We start from the raw sequence: 17,070 nt of genomic DNA on the forward strand, positions 1-17,070 counted from the left end.
CTGATGGTAGACTGATAATTCTCTGCTGAAATTATCATCCTTTGAGTAGGATGATCATCTGCTGCAATGATGTACATGACAAATGCTTTTATATTTCCTGAATATGTATCGCAGCCCGGATGGATGAAACTAGATCCGGGGTCTTCAAACTCGTTCGATCTTCACTCTAAGTACAAGTCGATCCATGTGAGAATTTCGCTGAAGTCAAACATGGAAAGACATCGCTTGATTACCGGTCAATGATGAAAACCGTTAACAAGCGCGAGAGGAATCACCGATAATGATAATGACCCTCAAGGTACTGCAGTACAATTCACGTGGCGTGAATAAAGGACTTGGCGTCGAACGCCACGCAAAATCTTCTGGTCGAAGGTCATTGATGTATACCTGTCGCCGGAAGTGAGAAACTTGCCATTGAGGCATGCAAGCTTCAAAGTACTGATGGGGTTGTTCCTAGATCAACTTCTTGGATAATGAGCTGAAGTCGACAAGAAGCGATCCGTCAAAGGAGGGCCTTAATGAATCCCACATCAATGACACGGAACGGAGCTAATGATTTTAGTGGAGGTGAAAACAAACTGTGACATATGATTCAGGGTGGCGATCATGAATGGATGAAGGATAATGTATGGCAGTGGATGGGACACGGTTGACACTTTCAGAATGACCTCTCTTGAACATATAACGACACTGATGCGATGGATCGGTAGCATTACCCCAAAATGTGGATGGTTTGGCGAAGACCATGGTGATGAGACCGGTGAATGAAACAACCCAACCCGATGTGGTACGGAAGAAAAGTGTCATGTTCAAGAGCGACTTGCTACCGTTAAGCTTTGATGTTCTCCCAATTTTTCCCCAGTCATTTCTGACTAGTACCTCTTTATTTTTGTCAAGCTTGAGGAGGATAACATATGCTTGTTCTATAACCTGCCCTTCGGGCAAGCCCATCGCTAAGATTTAACGAGTTTAGCGATAGGGAAACTCGTTCTCGTCTAAAGACAAGTTTGTCGCTATTTAATCATTTTAACGAGTCTAACGACAAAGAAAACTCGGTCCTTTTCATTTTTAGAGAGTCTGAAAAGGTACAGAAAGTTAACTCCATAATTCCTTTTTCGTCATCTAATCCCTTAAGTCCGAAAAAGTATAAAACAATACAGAAGGGATGAGTTTTCGATTGCTTTAACGAGCCGAACAAAACAAGCGCTCGATCTTTTTGTGCAATAATCCCTTAGGTCCAAAAAGATTAAAATCTAGAGGAGGGATAGCGTTCCGGTCGTTTAACGAGCTGGAAGGCCAAAACTCGGCAAACTTTTCATATTTTACGAGTCAGTGAAAAGAGCTCAAAGAAGACTCGTCTTTTGAGGAACGAGTGATAAACAGGGATAGCAACTGATTCCAGGTACAAGTTGGAATATTCCAATCACGGCAGTGTCACAAGGATGGCTAAGTGAAATCACTCTTCGCAGATGTTCCTCAAAAAAGGGTAAACACACAAATGGAAGTGAATGATCGGCCAAATGACGGTGGAGGTGATGGTGCAAAAACACGACCAAGGCTTTTATGGCTGATGAATTTACGATCTCAGAAGGGTATTTACCGGTTCATTTTTTCTGAATGAGCTTGAACTCTAAAGGAAAGCCTGCTCATAAACTTATGTTTATTTTTTAACGAGCATGAACTATGCGCTAAAACTGCTCGGATCTTGCGTTTATTTTTTAACGAGCATGAACTATGTGCTAAAACTGCTCGATATACCAGTCATAATAAGAACGCCTCCTGTGAGATAGCTATTTTTTAAGGAGCTTTATCTCACGAAGCTATGCTCCAATTTTGGCAAGTTTTTACCTTTGCCCCACAGACTTTCTTCATGCAAGGTCGGAAACGGCTAATCCTATGAGTTTAAAGGGTTAGACCTACAGGTTTAAAGGGAGGACCTAAAAATTTAAAAAAATAAATAGTCGTCCCTCGCTCACATTCCAAAAGTTTGCATGCCCCCAGGTATAGGATAGAATTTCGAGGCTGCCCCTCCTCTCCCCTACCTCTGCTTTTCTTTGGGTGTTCACAACTACTTGTCATCTTGCCAATCTAATGTTAACGATACTAGTCTTCTCGTTATTTTAAGGGGTCTTACGCGGTACTCAGGCTTCCCGTCGGCCCGACTTTTAACGAACAGCTATTTGTGACAAGAGAAGAACACTACTCAAAGACAATACAATGGTATTATTGAGGGAGGCTTGCCTCTTTCTTATTATCCGAAGAGGGTTCTATTTGCTGCCGCAAATCAATCTCTTTCTTCGGCGATGTCTATTATCAGGTTACTAAAGATGGCGACCACCTGTTGCAGCAATATAATCTCTTTCTTTGGAGGCTGCCCCTACTTATCCTTCAAAACATATGTTTTAATGGGTGAGGCTTGTCTTCAAAGATGGTTACTACTTGCTACCGCAAATGGTCCCCTTCCTTGGTATCCTGATTATCTAGACAAGGGGAGCGAGAAGCTGATTATCTCACTCGCATAACTTTGACAAAAGAATATTATTCTAGAACAACCCCTCTTCCACCGCCGGACGGGGTACGGACTAGTCCATTCTTCTGCGGAAATTCTTCCTTATACCCAGGGTTTCTTCTGCCCGAAGCAGACCAGGGTGCATGCCCCCTGGGTTCCAGTCTTTCTTTCCGAATCACTCGCACTCATCGGGAAGGAGGACTGGGGGTGGAGGCGAATCTTGAGTGAACAGACCATTTAGGATTGGTATTTGACTATTTGCGATGCGAGATCCCGGAAATGAAAGTTGGTCTACGAGCTTGACCATCCTTCCTTCATGTGGAAAACACATTACTCTAAAGAGTGAGGAGACTATCGCTCCCATGCAATAAATATAGTCACGTCCAAGGAGTAGGTTATAATCCAAGGGTCCCTGGACGACCATCACGTTTAAATTGACGGTCTTCCCTTTCAATGTAACAGGTACATTGGGGAGGATTCCTAATGGTCGACTGGTTCCTTTATCAAAACCTGAGAGATTTCTTAACTCAGGTAAAAGCGCTGGGGAACCCAGTGCTTTCCAAGCAATAGAGGAAAGGATACTCACAGACGCCCCTTCATCAATGATAGTACCAGCCATAATCATTCTATAGATCTGGACAATGATTCTGAATGGCATACTGGCTGGTAACCGGGGTCTGCCTAGTTGATTCCAATCAAAGGATACAACCAGGTTGCTTGGTGGTGGGACCGAATATACGGCCGGGTATGACCCTGATGATGTTCCTTCCTGCGATAAAGGAATGGGTGCATTGCCCTGACGCTCATCAGAGTCGGTGCTGATGAAAAGAACCTGGATGGTGTCATCCTTATTCTCTTCAGTGAGGGTGTCGCATGAAGCTGACTCTTCGGCGACGGTGTCATTTGAAGACGGGTCTTCAATGACGGAGTCATTGGACGATGAAACCTCTGAAGGAAGAACCGGGTCAACTGCCGTTTCGACCTTTAGACTTTCGTCCGGTCTAGATTCAGTAGGTTCATTCTCAATGACCGACACTTCAGCTGACCACTTGAGCGGGTCAACTGGATTTTCAACTATCGAGGGATTAGGCGCGAGTTTTTGATATCCAGGAGGAAGTCGCAACGGTGAAACCGGGCGATCTTCCAAAACTCTCTTTGCCTCATCTAAGAATGGACATTTGTGGATGGCATGATTGCCTTCACACAATAGACAGGGTGATCTTGGTCCCCTTCTTCGTCCTTCACTCTCGTTAGTTGACGGACTGCAATCAACATGACAACCAGAGGTTGATGCTACCGGATTGTGCAACCTTGGGGACCAGTCCCTTAGTATCCGGGGAATACAAGGACAATCACGATGGAAGTGGATCCCTTTGCAAATGACACATGGCGATTTAGGCCCGGTCGGTGCAGTGTGTGGGTTTTTGTCAGCTTTCTTCTGCTTGCCCCCAGTCGCCTTCGCCAGAGGCTCCTTCTGCTTCTTTTCTCTCTTCTTCTTTTCCTTCTTCTCCTTGGGAGGCTGACTCTTGCCAGCTCTACCTTGCGAAGATGAAGGATCAGAGGAAGTATCGTAAGAAGTGGAAGGCTGGTGGGTAGTTCTAGATTGTTCTGACTGTTGATTCGACTGCTCAGGATTAGTGGCGATCTGGACTACATTAGTTGAAAAGAGCCATACAGGTAGGCCGATTGTCAATCCTGGAAGTGACAATGTTGCCATATGAGGCGCACCAACATCTCCCCAAGAGGAGAAGGGATTTGGACTTCCGCCAAGGTTACTTCCTTGGTTGGTGGGCTCCATACTTTTCAACTGAAAGATCAACGTGGGAATAACAGGTGATTATGTTCCGCTTAAAATAAATTTTATTAACGACGCTTTTAGACACAAACTTGCTTTTTCATGTTTTAAGAGTCGAGAAAAAGCTAAAGATGACTCTAGTCGACTTCGATGTATTAACGAGCCCGAAGTGACAAATGCTCGGTTGGACTTTTTCAGTTATAGAGTTTGAAAAAGGCCAAAAGAAACTGCTCTGGAGATCTAGGCAGAGGGTGTGCCAAACCTTTCGCGAAACCACAGAATACGTTTTACGGTACGGGTGGTCGATCTTCGTGAATGCTGTGTTCACTGCATCGCGATCAGTAGGGCGGCCGACACGGCTTCCTAAGGATAAAGGATAAATGCCTATAGGGGTCTCCCAATATACGCGACGGTACGCGGGAGCACAAGTCCGTATTAGTGCCACCGACTCTCAGGAGGAATCACCCACCTTCGTAGAGATCGACAGTCACTACGTTTAACGACGCCGGAACACGTCTCTACCTAGACCTCTAGATGTTTGCGTTATGTTACAAAGCGTTGTTATGTAAATTGGATTTATTTTAATGTTGATCTTGCTTAGCAGTTTGCCTTTAAGGATCACCACGAGATGTATATATACAACTTCCTAAATGCAATCTAAGATGAGAAGCAAAACTTTTCAATCTTTCAACTTTGAAAACCTTAATCTACTGAGGGAAAAGAAAGACACAACTTTTCGCACAGATCATAGAACACACACTAAAATGCAAATTTTCCTAAATCGTCAAGCACACAGTCAAATGCAAATATGCACAATGCATGTATTTCTTTTCGTTATCCTTAATGTTGATGTAAGACAGAAAGGAAAACTGTTGTATGACTTTTGAATCTAATTTCAAGCGAAAAATAAACAAGCTTGTCCAAAATCAAAAGACACCTTAAGATCGACTTGTTTAGACACTGGAAATGTATAGATTCAAACCATAAAATGAAAAACAAACAAACTCAAACAGCCATGAACAGTAATAAAACTAGCTCTTAAGATCACAAAGACACTTTTAGAGTTCAGGATCTAAGAGGTCACCGCTATACTGGTTCGCTTTTCACAATGGGAAAATGTAACTGAAGCAAGAAATACTGAAAGAACACTCACAGTTTCATCACAAAACTGAGGCGGAATAATGTCAAGGAAAGTTGGTTTACAGCAAGTACAATGACAAGCAATCAGCAGCAAAATAACAGTGAAAACAGGGCTCAGACACAGTGGGAAACCTCAGGAAGACATAGCCTAACTGGATCAGCGTAGGCTTTGGTCTGTCAAATTGACTCTCAGCGCAGTTCCGAAGGGAGTACCTGCGCTGGAATGCAGACTGCCTGTGGACAGCCTGCACTGAGACACGAGAGTTGCGTTTACAAGGATTTCCGGGTCATAAAAAGCTCAAAAATGCACTGTTTTTGCTGAAATAAAAAGCTATAGGTCAAGTACAGGCTAAGGGATGATCAAGAGGATGAAAAGCTATCACAAAGAGTACAAGAGTCTTTTGTAGATCAGCTCTTCAAATCATGAATCTGCTCAGAAAATGAGCAAGAGTAGCAGCCTCTCTACTTCGCTTTTGATATAGTCAAAAGCTTTTCGATTTGGTACTCTTTTCTTCAGGAAATGAATAGCAACGACACTACAAACACCAACAAGATACTAGGGTCCCCAGCGGAGTCGCCAGTTTGTTGTGGGGAAAAGTATCCGACTCGGATGACCCTATCCCTACTCTAAGGGTGACAGTCCTTAGCAACAACTGAAAGTAAAGCTTTGATATTTTCCTTTATGAAAGTACAGAGAAGGAAGAAAAGATTAACCAACCGGTGTCTTTCGCTTTTGTCGATCCTGTCCTCTCTCTTTGTCTCTTGTTCCCAGCTCCTTGCTCTCTTTGCCGGCCCAGCTACACACAGATCCTGCACAAACAAGAGAGGGAAACTACAAGAAACATGTACTCATAACTGATGCATGGATTAGAGTGAATCAGATATACAAGTAAATACAATACATCAATGCAATACAAGTATATAGGAGAACATTCAAAGCTTTATTTATAGAAGTAAAAGGGTTCTGAGAAGGTTACAACCATCAATGGCTCCAATCCAGCAGCACCTCCCCAGCAGCAAGAAATCTCCTCTTCACCTCTATAAAAGCAATCACCCAATAGCTCTAACTGTAAACCAACAGCACTTCCTTGCTTTGCACAAAATTCCAGCCTCCCTAGACCTCATAGAAGAGCTCTATATATAGGAGAGAAGAAGAAAGGATGAGTCAGCTTGAGACTGACATAAAGCTGCCTTGTGTCCTCTCCCTCTTCAGTTAAACTTCAGTTCTTGAGTCCACTTGGAGATCCTTGCTTACACATGGAGATCAAGTACCTCTTACTCATCACAGGGCGAATCCCTTGAACCAAGTGTCAGTTTGGAAGCTTCCTGGGCAGTTGACACCTTGCAGAATGACTGTGCCACTTGGCCAATCTCGCCCAGCGCAGGTAGCCTTCATTAGATTTGACTTTCAGCGCAGGTACAAGGAGGAGCAGTTGCATTCCAGCGCAGATGCTCAGTGGAGCAGCTGACATGATCTAAAAATAGCCTGTTTTTGAGTGTTTTTCAGGTGGAGAACTGATGGGAAGTGCTGTGGTTTGCTGACCTTGTTCTTCTAGGGGTAAGAACAACATGTTTAGGGACTGAGGATCCCTGTAATTATTGACATTTCATGCTCCATGCTGCGAGGCACAAAAATGTCTATAACAACTGCTCAGTTAAAAGAAAAGGTCAAGCTGGAAATGTTTTGTATGTTGATGGATTGAAGCATAATCTTCTGAGTGTTAGCCAGATGTGTGATCAAGGAACCGAGGTGATATTTAGATCAAATGGATGTCTTGTTCGTGATCTTGATACAGGTAAAACAGTGATCAAAGGTGAAAGAACTCCAAATAATCTATACATATTTGAAGAAGGACAACAACAATGCTATCTAAGCAAGGATGATGAACACTGGTTATGGCACCGGAGGTTGGGGCATCTAAGTTTTTCACAAATAAGGAAAGCATGCAAATATCAGGCAGTTCGCGGTCTTCCGGATATCAAAATTCCAGACAACACCATATGCAAATCATGTCAGTTTGGAAAGCAAACCAGAACTAACTTTCCAGAGAAGGAAGGATCAGCTAGCATGCCTCTTGAGCTAGTACATACAGATGTATGTGGTCCATTCAGGAAAAGGACACCTCGAGGAGAAGGATACTTGATATTATTCATTGACGATTTCTCCAGGTTTTTCTGGTTAGGACTTATGAAGCACAAAGATGAAGCATTCGAAAAATTCAAATCCTTTAAAGCCTTGGTTGAAAATGAATCAGGATACAAAATTAAGTGCCTCAGATCCGACAGAGGTGGGGAGTTTACCTGAAATGAATTTTTCGATTTCTGTGAAGAACATGGGATAAGAAGAGAATTCTCTACAGCTAGAACTCCTCAGCAAAATGGAGTGGTGGAAAGAATGAACAGAACAGTCCAACAAATGGCTCGTGCTATGCTTGATGAGTCTGGAACTCCCGCAACTTTCTGGGGTGAAGCTGCATATGCTGCGGTTGTTATTCTCAACAAAACAAATGTCCGGGTGAACAGCACTCAAACCCCTCATGAGCTCTGGTATGGTGAGACTCCTTCGGTAAAGCAGTTCAAAATCTTTGGGATCAAATGCTATATTAAGAATACTGATGAGCAACTTGGCAAACTTCAACCTAGAGCAGATGAAAGCATTCTTCTTGGTTATTCTCCACACAGCAAAGCATACAAATGCTACAATAAAAGACTTGGAAGAATTGTTGACAGCATTGATGTAGTGGTTGATGAGAAGGGATACATTCCTAGGCAAGTAAATCATGAAGATATCGAAGAAGATGAAGACTACCCTCAAAGACAGAATGATGAAGAAGAAGAACCTCAAGAAGAACCAGAGGAGCAGATAAGGATAGAAGAGAAGACTCCATCTAGATATGTTCAGAAGAATCATCCAGAATCTCAAATTTTGGGGCAGAAAGAAGCAGGTGTACAAACAAGAAGAACAATTGCAGAAGCTTCAAGCTATTTGGCATTACTCTCTTCCACTGAACCACAAAATGTGAAAGAGGCATGCAAAGATGAATGTTGGGTCAAAGCAATGGATGAAGAACTTGAGCAGATCGAAAAGAACAACACTTGGGAGTTGGTTCCTAGACCAAAGGATAAGAATGTTATAGGGACAAAATGGGTCTTCAAAAATAAATTGAATGAAAATGGAGAAGTAATTAGAAACAAGGCCAGACTTGTTTGTAAAGGGTATGCGCAGCAAGAAGGAATAGATTTTGAAGAAACTTTTGCTCCTGTTGCAAGACTTGAGGCCATCCGAATGTTCCTTGCTCTCTCAAGCTTTCAAAACTTCAAAGTATTTCAAATGGACGTGAAATCAACCTTTCTGAATGGAGACTTGGAAGAAGAAGTATACTTTGAGTAGCCAGATGGTTTCATTCTTGGAAATGATCCAAATCTTGTATGCAGATTGAAAAAGGCTCTCTATGGTCTCAAACAAGCTCCAAGGGCTTGGTACTATCGTTTGGACAAATATCTTCATCAACAAGGTTTTTCAAAAGGATCAGCAGATAGCAATCTTTATATAAAAGTTGAAAACGACAAATTGCTAATACTTGTTGTGTATGTAGATGACATTATCTTTGGCAGCAATGAAGAAGCTATGAGTCAAAGCTTTGCCTTGGTAATGCAGAAAGAATTCGAAATGTCCTTGCTGGGAGAACTGACATATTTTTTTGGTTTGCAAATCCAACAAAAAGAAGGAGGGATATTTTTGTCTCAAACCAAGTATCTCAAGCATATTTTGAAGAAATATGGCATGGAAGATGCAAAACCAGTATGTACACCCATGGTCACAGGATGTAGCCTCAGTGCAAATGATGAATCAGCAGCAGTGCATTAACCAACCTACAAATCTATGATTGGAAGTCTACTTTATTTGACAGGTACCCGACCAGACATAATGCATGTAGTAGGAATAGTTGGAAGATTTCAGGCAAATCCAAAGGAAACTCATCTTCAGGCAGTAAAGAGAATCTTCAAATATCTTCAAGGAACTCAAAACTATGGCTTATGGTATCCTAGAGATACAGATCTCACACTTCATGCTTATACAGATGCAGATTGGGCCGGAAGCGTGGATGACAGGAAGAGCACAAGTGGTGGTGCATTCTTTATGGGTTCCAGATTAGTATCTTGGTTCAACAAGAAACAGAGTTTGATTGCCTTGTCTACAGCTAAAGCGGAATATGTTGCTGCTTCATCTTGCTGCACTCAACTCCTTTGGATGATGCAGACCTTGCAGGATTTCCAAATCACTTGTATACCACCCATCTCCATCTTATGTGATAATACAAGTGCAATCAGCATTTCAAAGAATCCAGTCATGCATTCAAAGATCAAGCACATACCAATCAAGTATCATTTTCTCCGGGAACAAGTACTTGAACAAAAGGTCAAGTTGGAGTATGTTCCTTCTAAGGAACAAGTTGCTAATATACTCACCAAACCATTGCCCAGGGAGACCTTTGAATACCTCAGGCAAAAGCTGGGGGTTGTTGATGCATCATCTTGTTGTTGAATCTCTTCTGATGGTTGGTTGTACGCAAGGCTCATCTGGGGTATATGCGTACATGTGCTGGGTTGCGAATTGGTCGAAGATCGAATGGCACAGGTTCAGGGGGAGCATATAATGCATTGTTGGCATTATGGAGGAAGTATAGAAGGAGATCATGGATGCTGGTCTGAATATTGCTGCAATATGTCTCAATCTCTTTCATGGTCATTTATGGTGTTTGGTGGATTATGGTTCTTCTTTGCAGATCTGGTTTATAGTCAGGGGGAGCATAACCCTTTGCCCTTGATGTCAAAGGGGGAGAATGACGTTGAAGATCTTGAGGTTGCCATCAAGTCCAAAGGGGGAGATTGTTGGCATTATGATTCTGGTATGGCTCTATGTTACAGGTGTTGTACTTGATGGCAACTCTCTTAAGTGGCAATGCTCTGTTCAGGCTCTCAAAATGTTGGAAAATAAGAGGTACGCAGGTACACCGTACAAAAGCTGCGGACCCGCAGGGATATCATAGATAAAGTGCGTACATACCCGCAGGCCACCCGTTCATGAGGTGCGGACCCCTAGTTCACTCACTTCAAGGCAGAGAAGCGCGCTCACGTGGGGTTTCTTATGTTTGGCCCGTGGTATTTAGACCGCCGTTCTTGATTCTATGGTTTTGGCCTGTGGTATAGGATCTAATTTAGCCCCGGTTTGGATCCCTTATATTGGTTATTGATGGTTTTGTCCCATGGTGTGGATAAGGGCTTGATTATAAATAGAGAAGGAAATCACTTGGCCAATGTATCTTTTGCAAATTGTGTATCTTAAGATCTGAAATATTGGGTTATCGGTTTAAAAGCTTGATCTATATAAAAGAGAAGTTGAAAGTGAATCTATGAAGTGTGATCTCTCAGGCGCATGATCAGATCTGAGCATCTGGCTATCTGTGGCACACTGGTGGACTGCCAATTCAGCCCTAATCAGAGGTTCGCAGGTGATTAACGGTGCAAGTGCGTGGGTACGCACAGCAGAAGAAGGCGCAGTGCGTGGGTACGCAGAGCAGAAGAAGGCGCAGTGCGTGGGTACGCAGCGCGATAGAGGTTCAGGTGCGAAAGAACAGTAAAGGTACGCGACGTGGCAGAGGTTCGGGTGCGGAGGCACAGTGAAAGTACGCGGCGCTACAGAAGCCGCAGGTGCGTAGATACGCGGCGCGATAGAAGTAGTAACTGCGGAGGCATAGTGAAGGTACGCGGCGCATTTAAGGGAACAGTGCGTGGATACGCAGTGCAATTCAAGGCTCTCTGTGGGGATACGCAGAGGTGCAGAAGGTGAAGTGCGTAGCAACGCATGCCAGATAAAGAAAAACTGCAAATCTGTATTAAGGCATTTATTTGACTGACTTTTCTCTGTTGATAAGGTGTTCTGGGTTTAGTTTACTGTTACTATTGATCTGGTTACTGTAGTTGACTGGTTGATTTACTTGTACTTGATGATCATTTGATGTTCATGGATCTAGTTTGAAAATTTATGAAAAGTGATCCGTAAAAAAAAAAAAGGGGGTTCTAGCTCCCTTCCAGGAGAGACTGGAAAACGAGAGAGAGTTGTGGCTCTCTGCAGGTTGCAGCCTGCGTACTGGTAAAGGACTGCACCAGTACAAAATCATTGTAAAAGGAGTTTCTAATTGAGGGAAGATAGAGACATATTGCAGCAGGTGGTTTTCACCCACATTGGGTTTCCACCTTATATCTGGTGTTCTTTGGTGTGACTATCTATTTTTCTTGTTCATGCTCATTGTTTTATGGTACTGACATACAAGAATAATTCAAAGTATAAATAAGGAAGATTTATTAAAAAGAACTTGATAATACTGATTCACTCCCCCCTCTCAGTATTATTTCCAACATGGGAGAATGCGAGAGCACCCACTTCTCAGTGCAGGAAGAGGAGGTCACCTAAGAGGTACACTAGATACATGCCTCTTATGGGAAAATTTGTTGTGGCAAAGCCATCTTCCTATAAGGAAGTGGTGTAGTAGCCAGTTTGGGTTGATGCCATGGTGGAGGAGTATGTCTCCATAGTTCATAACAGTGTTTGGGATGTGGTCCCAAGACCGGAGGACAAGTTAGTGGTGAGCTCCCATTGGCTTTACAAGGAAAAGCAAGCTGCAAATGGTAGTGTGGAGAAGCATAAGGCTAGATTTGTGGCCCATGACTTTTCACAGGTAGAGGGGATTGACTATGATGAGACACTTTCTCCTTTTGCAAGGTAATCATCGATCATATCTATATTGGCACTATCAACACAGATGGGTTGGAAGATACATCAGATGGATGTGAATAAAACCTTCCTTAATGGCATGATTGAGGAAGAGGTGTACATAGAGCAGCCTAAAGGTTTCGAGACCTTTGACCGTGAGTCACATGTGTGCCAGCTCAAGAGAGTGTTGTATGGGTTGAAGCAATCACTTAATGTCTGGTAGAACAGGATAGATAGCTACTTCACCAGGTTGGGCTTCATGAAGAGTAAAGCGGATGCGAACCTATACCACATAGTGGAGGAAGGTAAGTTGTTGATCTATGTACTTTATGTTGATGATCTCATATTGACAAGTGATGATTAGCTGATCAAGTCTTGCAAGTAGGACCTTTCAAGAGAGTTTGAGATGAAGGACATGGGGCTCATGCATCAATTTCTTGGCATGGAGGTATGGCAGGGAGATGGGGAGTTGTTTGTGTCTTAGGGAAAGTATGCCAACGAGATACTCAAGAGATTCTGCATGGAGAGAAGCAAACCCATGGAGATTCCTCTAGTAGGTAACTAGAGGAAGGAGGATGCTACTTCAGGGGAAGTAGTGGAAGTTACTATTTACAAGAAATGTGTGGGTTCTATCATGTACTTGGTGAACACAAGACCGAATATGTGCTATGCAGTTAACCAACTTAGTCAAGCGATGGTTAGGCCTACCAAGCTTTATTAGAAGGCGACAAAGGATGTGTTGAGATACCTCAGGGGCACTTCTCAGTATCGATTATGGTACGGACGGACAGAGGGAGTGAATCTTCAAATCTTCACCGATGCATATTGGGTAGGGATTCCATCCAACCAGAAGAGCAAATCAGGAGGGATCTTCAATATTGGGTTAGCGACAGTTTCTTGGTACAACATGAAACATAGATCGATTGCACTCATTTCGGCAGAGGCAGAGTACATGGTTGCGAGTTAAGAAACATGTGAGGCCATCTAGATGAGGAAGATCCTGGTTGGTTTGTTTGGTCAGCAGATGGATCCAACTGTGATTTACTGCGATAATCAGAGTTGTATCAAACTCTCTGAAAATCTAGTTTTTCATGATCAGTCCAAGCATATTGATATTCGATATCATCATCTCAGAGATTATGTATTGAGGCCAATTATTTTGTTACAGTACATTCCCATGGGGGAGCAAGATGTTGACACTTTGACAAAGGCATTGTCAATATGTAAATTCGAGTTTCATAGAGACAGGATCGGGGTAGCTGATAATCCCTTTCTTGTTGAGAGGGAGTGTTGAGAAATGGAAACAAGAAATTCCAATTTAAATTTGTCCTTGAATTTGAATTGTGAATTAAAATAAGATCTTATTCTCATAGCAACTTGTAAATAGTTAATTAAGTTTAATTAACTTAATTAGCTTAGGAATTTCGAGTTGGAAGTCTTTATGAAGTCATGTATATGTTCTCCCTAAGTTTTAGTGGTCCAGGATGAGTTTAATTGTGAGTTTTAATGAGATAACTCAATTTACTGAGTTATGTTCAGTCAAATTAGTTCCAAATTGTTTGAGGAACTAATAGAGAGTTAACAGTCAGTTGGTGCACTAGTGCATCTACAAGTGTCACTATAGTTAACTGAAGATTTTCTCATCAGAAACTCATGCATGTCGATTATGAGAAAGACCCAGTTGAGACTAGAGTACAAGGACAATGGACTATCATTTGTGTGATTTACTGAGTTGTAAATATCATGCATGCAATCAAAGAATAACCTATGTTTGGATTGCGTAGTTTTGGGAGCATGAATTCCCATTAAATATAGGCTATTCATCCTAGGAATTACGCAAGAGATTAGGGGCTTGGAGAGTTGCTAAATAGGCTAAGAATTTGGCCTGAGCTTGCTTATGAGCTGAGAGAGTTGAGCATATTTGTGCGGAATTGTTCTAGTGAGAAAAAGATTTGTATCTTCACTCATATTTCTGATATATGCAATACAGATAGTGAGTTTTTGAGCAATGGCTTTCCCCAGATACATCTTGTGTTATATGAAAGTGATTTATCTTCTTGTTGTTCATATTGTTTTCATCGATTTATTGGTTTATGTTGGTTGAAAGTAGAAGTAGATTCTTGTCCTGTGCTTTAGTACATTGCATGAGCTTGTGAATCTACAAGAATTTTCTACATTTTCAAGTGAAATAGCAAGATCTAAAATATGATGCCCTTCTTTCAAATCTGTTATATCTAGGTCCTTTGCATATATCAAACAAAACGAACAGTTGTACTAAATATCCGTATAATCTTTAAGCACTCAACATAATGTATCAATGTTACTTGTTACACACCCTGATGTAAAAATGCTAATATAAATCATAATATGTTCTAAATTAAAATGCGACATTCTCTCAACATTTTCTCTTGCTAAATAAATTTCTCTTACAATGTTAAACAATCCTTATGAAAAATGCAAAGAAAGAAAGCTTCACTCAATATAGTCCTTGCTCTGGCACTCCCCCCCTCCCTTGCTTACGTAAGCGAGTTAAAATCTCATTAGTGCTTGCACCTTTGGAATTTTTAAGCACTTCACACAATGTATCAACATTACTTATTCCACACCACTACACAATAATATAATAAAATTAATATAAATCACAATATGATCCTAACTTAAAATGTGATATCTCCTCTTGCTAAGTAAATTTCTCCTACAATGTTAAATTAGATTTATGCAAAATGCAAAGGAAAACAAGCTTGACTCAATATAGTCTCTGCAGTTGCATAAATCTATGAATTTGCATAGAATGAAGGATGTGCGATGGGCGGGGTATCTGCGGGAGTGTTTTAGTTAATAAAAGTTTTGATTCCATGGCTGAAAACTTGACTTGATATAGTCCTTTCTCCCCCACTTACTGCATACCCTTTCTCCCGCACTTGCCTCACACCCTTTCTCCCGCACTTACCGCACACCCTTTCTCCTGCAGATGAATTCAAAACTTGCATAAATGGGTAAATGGATATTCATTATGCACAACGTGGATAAGAATTCATTATGCAAAAATAGCTTCATTGCAGAATTGATATGTAATATTGCTCAATACTTGCTTCATGTGAATTTCGGCACTCCGCAAAAGGAAGATTGTCATTTTTCAGGCTTATTATTCCTCATTATTTACTTCATATGAATCTCGACATTCCACACAATTTTAACAAGTGACGCATCCTAGATTTCCATTGTGCAGAGAGTTTTGTGCAAATACCTTTCATTGTGTAGAGGAATTTCACTATGCAAAGAGAATTCATTGTACGAAGAGCTTTGTGTGGAGAGATTTCATTGTGCGAAGAGCTTTCATTGTGTCAAGAGTTTGTGTGAAGATATTTCATTGTGCCAAGTTTTCTCTGCACTATGCACAACCTTCAATGAATTAATTATCTTCATTGGATAATTTTGTGTTGTGCAAAGAGATTTCACTATTCGGAGAGATTTCACTGTGCGGAGATCTTTGTGTGGAGAGATTTCATCATGCATATAGTTTTGTTCGAAGACATTTCATTGTGCATATAGCTTTCACTGTGCAGAGAGCTCTCATTGTGCAAGGAGCTTTGACTATTCAGAGAGTGTTCACTATGTGGAGAGATTTCATTGTGCAAAGAGCTTTCACTATGCAGATATCTTTCACTATGTAGAGAGCATTGTGTGGAGATATTTCATTATGCGAACAATTTTGTGAAGAAATATTTCATTGAGTGAAGAGCTTTCAATGTGTAGAGTTTTCTCCACACTCCGCACAACCTTCAATCAATTAATTAGCTTTGTTGGCTAATTTTGTGTTGTGCAGAGAGCTTTCATTGTGTGGATATTTTTTTGTGGAAACATTTCATTGTACAGAGAGCTTTCATTGTGTGGATATTTTTTGTGGTAACATTTCATTGTAGAGAGAGATTTCATTTGGTGGAGATTTTTCATTGTGCATAGATATTCCATTGTGCGAAGAGATTTCATTGTGCATATTTTTATCTGCACTTCACACAACCTTTAATCAATTAATTAGTGGTAGAGGTAGGAACTATGTTGCATTGCAACTATTAACCTTCTTATTAAGTGTGATGAAAAGTCACTTCGGTATAAGAGAGTCAAGTAGTGTACCTTTTATTACCATTACTAACTTGAATTAAAATATAATCATATACGTTATAAAAATTATTAAAGTGTGTTGGGAAATTATACTAAATTGTATTGAATTTTTACTAGCATATTATCAACATAGATTGATTTTAACTTTGGATTTATTTAATGTCGAGAGATCAAAACTATCAAAATGCAAACTTCCTTTTAGTGTAAAATTGGAGGAAAGGTTTTCACCTCTAGAGATTTGATTCCTCTAGGATCTTAGTAAATGGAGTTAAGATGGATCTATGTTGGTTTTGAGAAGAACACTAATAAAATGGTTTAACTATAATATTATTTTATTTTATTTTGCACAATATATGCATAGTTTACATTGAAGTATTTTATTGTTATTTAGATTCTCCACATTAAAATATTAATACATGTCTCTCATATTTGGAAGTAGAAAACATATATGCCAACAATATTATCTCTCTATATATACACACATAAACATTGAATTATATATATATATATATATATATATATATATATATATATATATATATATATATATCTATATATCTATATATATGTTACATCCCAAATTTATATTAAACATTGAAGGAATTATAAATCTCCCTTATAACTGAGAAAGCACTTATTAATGGAATACAAACTCTCTAGTTGTTCTTCTTGCATTTGATATTACAAACGTTTATGCAACATGCATATTAAAATATTTGAATTATAACT

The sequence above is a fragment of the Pinus tabuliformis genome, chromosome X (genome assembly GCF_031772625.1).
Source record: "Pinus tabuliformis cultivar Carrire ecotype Pingquan chromosome X, CPIR1, whole genome shotgun sequence".
NCBI classification, from domain to species: domain Eukaryota; kingdom Viridiplantae; phylum Streptophyta; class Pinopsida; order Pinales; family Pinaceae; genus Pinus; species Pinus tabuliformis.